The 5,840-nt window shown below is 40.2% G+C and overlaps 1 non-coding gene across 1 annotated transcript; it reads right to left on the bottom strand.

Moving 5' to 3' along the window:
* Positions 1–2,888: 2,888 nt before the first annotated feature.
* On the bottom strand, positions 2,889–2,996 carry LOC138146026 (U6 spliceosomal RNA). Its single transcript, XR_011164365.1, has one exon. It is a non-coding gene; the product is annotated as a U6 spliceosomal RNA (small nuclear RNA).
* Between the last annotated feature and the right edge of the window lie 2,844 nt (positions 2,997–5,840).

Below are 5,840 nucleotides of genomic sequence, written 5' to 3' on the forward strand. Positions count from 1 at the left end.
TTAGGATAGTGTTAAAGAAGAGATGGGGGGAAAAGGTAAAAACAATACAGACACAGAATAACAATAACAAAAATTTTAACATCTCCCTCTGAAAGAAGTGCAAGAAGGAAAAATTATGTGGAGGAAAACAAAAGTCCTAAATCCTAACTTTTCCTTCCCACCTTTGGAAGTACCAAGGTATATATCTCAAAGATCCAGCCCATGTGATAAGTGGTGTAAGATCTTTGCCATTCACAATGTGTCTACTGATAGAAGTCAGTGAGGATGAGGAGGAGCAGCAGCACAAACATCATGGCCACCACACAGGTGATAACACTTCAGGCACCATCAACAGTTCATCAGTCAGGGTCATCTGTAGTAAAGTGACTAAGAGATCATAATCCTCTTTGCATGCACCCTGCTACCTGAATTAACATGATACAGCAACTCTCTCAACACCTTTACCCATTTTTGATTCCCTGCATCACTCATTGACACTTCTCCACACCAGAAGGATGATGCCAAATCTTTGCCCCCTTCGAGGCTCTGCAGGGACCTTCCATCCTCACTGCCTTGTACCAGGAGACCCATCATAGACATCAAAGATTTAGCATCACTCAGACCAGATCACTGAGATCAGAGACTTGGTCTGTCCAGAAGAGGGGGAGAAAAAGCCTAGGATTTGTAACTTTTGTTCTTCTCCACATATTTATTTTTCTAAATAAGTTACTTAATGTCTTCTGACCTGATTTTTGGGATCACTCACTGCTTTTATACCCATGTCCCTTCCCAGCCTTAGTCTTGGTTGAGGTCCCCAAGATATTGGGGCCACAGGACTGAAACAAATAAAACACCTGAGAGACAGTTTCTGGGTAATTACTAATCAATTTATTAATTAAGCTAGCTGATAATCAATAAATTGATGGTCAGTGGTCTCTCAAAGTAACCAAAGACAAAACTCTGGAGATCACTAAGTGCTTTAATACATTTGGAAAAGGGGGTGCCCCTGACAATTGAAAATAAACCCTCATTGGTAAACAATTAATGAGGGGATGGACTTTCAAATGAGGAGGTAGGCTGAAAACCCTCATCTCCTTCTGCCGAGAAAGTGACTTGATTGTGAGACTCAGCAGCCTCTAGCAATCTGAACAAAGGAATTCATCACTACCCAGACTACTTTGATTGGTTTTCTCCTTCATGAACTTCCTAAACTCTAATGGAGGGATGCAAGGGCATAGACTTGATTCTTTGGGGCTGGAATTCACCTAGATGAGATTCTGTTTACTCTCTAAGTAGAAGTAAGGTCTCCTAGTTGGGTGGGGTACCACCCAAGATCTAGAAGCACGTTCCCAGAGTATTTGAACAATCTCATCTATCAGCACAGCCCTTCAGAGAATGACTTACAAGGGCTGGTCCCTGAAATGAGGAAATAGAGAGAAAAAGCCTTAATCCTAATTTAATAATTTGTTATTGATATCAAATAGAAAATAATCATTTCTCTCAGGGACAAGGGAAAAGGAGATATTTGGCTCTGATTTTCCAAGATCCTGGTAAAGGAGGGCTAGTACCCTCCCCCAGTATGCAAACCAGGAGTGTTTGGCATCCTACCTATTCCTGCCTACTGCCTGTCATGATCCTGGTGGGGGGAGAATCGCCTTTTCCAGTAATCCTCTAAATTCTGTGTCCTCTAGATTTCTCTCCCACACACACACACACACCATCGTTTTTTTTTTTTTCAGAACCATTATGGCTGTGGGTGACAGAGGGCATTCATTTTCATGTTTTCTGGACAGATCCAAATTCTTCCCTCACCTAAATCTGAACATTCTGAGCTAGTCCGAGCAGACATTAGTGACCAAAGGATAGTCCCAGATCCCTGACATATTAGTTGTTCTCAGCAAGATGCTTCAGGGCACTCCCTGTTGGATGTTCCTAGAAACCACATCCTATTTATTTCCCAGTTCATTGACATACCTGCTGATCTACAAAGAGATAGAATAACTTTAGCAGCTTAATATTTCTAAATATTGATGAATGACAGCATGAAATGAAAGATTTAACCAGGCAGGCTAGGAAACAACATCACTGTACCTCCACCCAAGCTGGAATCTAAAGGTTAATCAGACTTGGCAGCCATAGACTGGGTGTCTAATAGATGATCCTGGCCAATACTTAGAAAACAAAATAGAGTATACACATCTCCCCTCCCTTTTATTCCTTACAATACAAGAAGCAAGGACATCTAATTCCATTATATTCTTCACCTCTGAAAGAGGAGACTATGAATAAAAAAACAACTACACAACTAAAAAACAATCTCCTAGCATCATGGACAGTAGTTCATTTCCCCCAGCCCCTAAAGCACAGGGTTTCATTCTGAACTATCCCATGCATCTTTAATTACATGTGATATCCAGAAACCTGAATGAAATTAGAATGGACACTTCTCCCCAGTGAGGAATTCCATTCTCTTTAACATTCCAAGCAGCTCCCAGCTCAGTGGATGAGAATGAAGTGCGGCCAGAGGCCTGGGCCACAGCACCTGAGTGGAATTTAGATAGGCAGCTCTGTGTCCATTTCCCTGAACTGGGCACAAGAGCAGGGTTTGCCATAGCTGAGAAATACCTGACATCAGAAAATGTGCATATTTAATAATAATATCTACATTTGGGGTTTAAAAAGTGTTTTACATATGTTATCTCATTTGATCCTCATAAAAATCCTATGAGTTTGAAACAGTTATTGTCCTCATTTTACAGATAGGGAAACCGAGACTTAGAAAGGTTAAGTAATTTGCTTAGGGTCACACAACTAAGTATCTAAGGCAAGATTTGAACTTAGGTCTTCCTGATTCCAAACCCAGTGCCTTAACCACTGTGATACTTCGCTATTTAGGAGATTGCTGTGGGGCAGGGTTTCTTATCCTTTACTATGTCACAGACATCCTTGCGCAGGGGCCATGCTAAATCTTCTCTGTATCATTCCAATTTTAGTATGTGTGCTACCGAAGCGAGCACTGTCATAGACATCCTTGTCAATCTGGTGAAGCCTATGTATCTCTTCTCTTGCAACAGTGTTTCAAAATGCATAAAATAAAATTCATAAAATTATATTGGAATACAAATTATCAAGATATTTTTAAGTTCATGTCCCCTATGTTAAGAACCTTTAGTGCTTTTAGAGGAACCTTTTAGTTCTAAGCCAGGTCTACAAAATGAGTATTGTAAAATGGCCTTTGAAATGATTACTGTCATCATCATCATCAAAGACTTTTGCTAAAAAAAATTATGGAGGATATAGAGATGTAACAGAACCTTTTTTCACCTTAGGAAATGTTGGATGTGAGGAATTCAGAGAAAAATGAGAATGAGTATATAAGTAATCTGAATGGATTTAGAGTGAAGTAAATAGAGCCAGAGAAAAGAGTACATACAATGACCATGTAGCCTAGTTTCTAAGGCATTCATCCCATCCACACTTACCTTGATGAGTTAGGTCCCAGAGCTGAACTATTTTATCCCCTTGTACCTCTAAGAGTGGCCCTGAAGGGTTGATGAGTAGGTTCTTTTATAACACTATAACTCATGAGCCCCCAGTGATGTGCTTCCTCCCAGAATTATCATTAGAGAATCAATCTGGTCAACCAGCTTTAAACAGATATTCAAAAAGAGCATTGACTAAAGTAGTACAATAAAAACAGTTGGCACAAAAACAGCCCTTCAAAATTCGGTGACACTTGCTAGGGAAAGTGGGCTCCAGCTTAGAGAGCACAAGTAGCAAAGGGTTAACTTACTGCTCCTGCGTGCTGGAAGTCTGTATCCTAACTTTCTTTGGCTGCTGATAATGATATGGTCATGAGCTGTTCCAGACATGAAACCAAGTCAGCTAACATTGACCACTTAGTGTATACCAGGCACTATGCTAAGCACAGGGGGCACAAAATAGGAGGAGCAAGAACATGGCAATATTCCCAAAGAGTTAATATTCTAAAGGGGGAACAACACACTAATAGCTGTGTATATAAAAGACACATATAATTGTAAAAATGACAGGTAATCTCAGAGAGAAGGCACTGGGAGTGGGGGGGACCAGGGAAAAGTCCACTTGCAGAAGGTAGGATTTGAGCTGAGTTTTGAAGGAACCCAGGGAAACCAGGAGGTGGAAATAAGGAGGAAGAATATAATAGGCATGGGAGATGGCTAGTGAAAAAGCATAGAGTTGGGACATGGATGCTTCGAAAACATTTATGGGAATTCTCCCAGGCCTCTAAGATTTATGAAGTCCTCCCCTAGCCAGTAGCTGGAGGAAAAGAAAACCAAGTCTGATCCAAAGTGCTCTCCTCCCACTTGCACAACTCCTTCTCTTTTTCCATTTGCTGGGCTCTCTATACTCACAAGATGTTGAATAATGAGTTGTGAACTGGTTTTATCTGATAAATGACCCAAAAGCCATGGCTAAGTTTCATTAGCAAGTTTGAACCCTCTTCCTGACAGCATCATTCCAGTTCACCAAAAACATTTTATATTTAAAGACTTAATTTCTTGAGACTTGTTCTCACTGTATTTAGTTATCTGAGCATCTTATCACATACTTTGAGTGGGTTGGGGTGACTTTTCTCATTTACTCAGTCAACCCCACCCTTATAACTGCAATGCTGTAAATAAAAAGAACACTAAAATGAAGCCAAATATTTTGTTGTTTTTAACTACCAGTGCTTGTTCTAAGTAAGAAATGAGGAAATAAGTATACCTCCCTCCTTTCCATAGAGAGAAGGGACTGGGGGAGGCTATAAGTACAGGATGTTCCATTAATTGTCAGATGTGGTCATTGCATCAGCTAGTTTTGCTTGATGGGTGTTCTTGTATTTCAAGTAAATTTAGCTTTGGTGCCAAGAAAATCTTCTAAACAAATGGAGCTGTCCAAAAGGGGTGAGTTTCCCTAAGGGTGCCTCCAGAGGTGGTGGGTCCTCTTCCTTGGAGCTCTTTAAGCAGAGATTGAATGATCCCTTCTCAGGTATGTTATGATGGAGATTCCTGTGCTGTATGGGATAGACTTTGATGGCTGATGAGGTACTTTAAAATATGAAAGTTTGTGATTCATTATTACAAGCTAAGCCTCAGTGGGAGGGAAAGGATAGCTGGAATGAGTGTGAATCACAGAATATCAGAGTTTAAAGAGACCTCAGAGGTTGTCTAGTTCAAGAAATATCTGAACAGGAAATCCATCTACAACAGTGGTATCAAACTGAAGTAGAAACAGTGTGCCCTGTACCACTGTAAAATGTGATTGGCAAATGTTGAACAAAATAAAATTTTAGAAATATTAATTTGTGGCTTTCTAAGTCAGTAGGCTACAATATCATCCAAATATGCTTATCCATTCTTCCCTTGAAGACTTCAATTGAAAGTCTGATATCTTTGGAGATAGCCCAATTCCATTTTTGTATAACTCTAACTGCCATATTTTCTCCCTTAAATAGAGGCAGCTGGTGGCTCAGTGGATAGGGTGCTGAGTCTAGAATCAGGAAGATCTGATTTCAAAATACTCACTAGCTGAGTGACCCTGAGTAAGTCAATTAACCTCTGTTTGCCTGAGTTTCCTCATCTGTAAAATGGGGCAAGTAATAGCGCCTACTTTGCAAGGCTGTTGTCAGTATTGAATGAGATCATATTTGTAAATGAGCTTAGCACAGTGCCTGACATGTATTCAGCACTATATAAATACTATTCCCTTCCCCTTCCCCTAAATCTGCCTTTCTGTAATTGCCCCAGTTGATTCTAGTTCTCTGAGACCAAACAGAACAAATATGAACCTTTCTTCTCATCTATAAAAGGTGCTATACCAATAGCCCCTACCTTCCA

This window comes from Petaurus breviceps, unplaced genomic scaffold (assembly GCF_028583685.1).
Source record: "Petaurus breviceps papuanus isolate PSGF00001 unplaced genomic scaffold, PetGlider_PUasm1.0 90750, whole genome shotgun sequence".
Classification (NCBI taxonomy): Eukaryota; Metazoa; Chordata; class Mammalia; order Diprotodontia; family Petauridae; genus Petaurus; species Petaurus breviceps.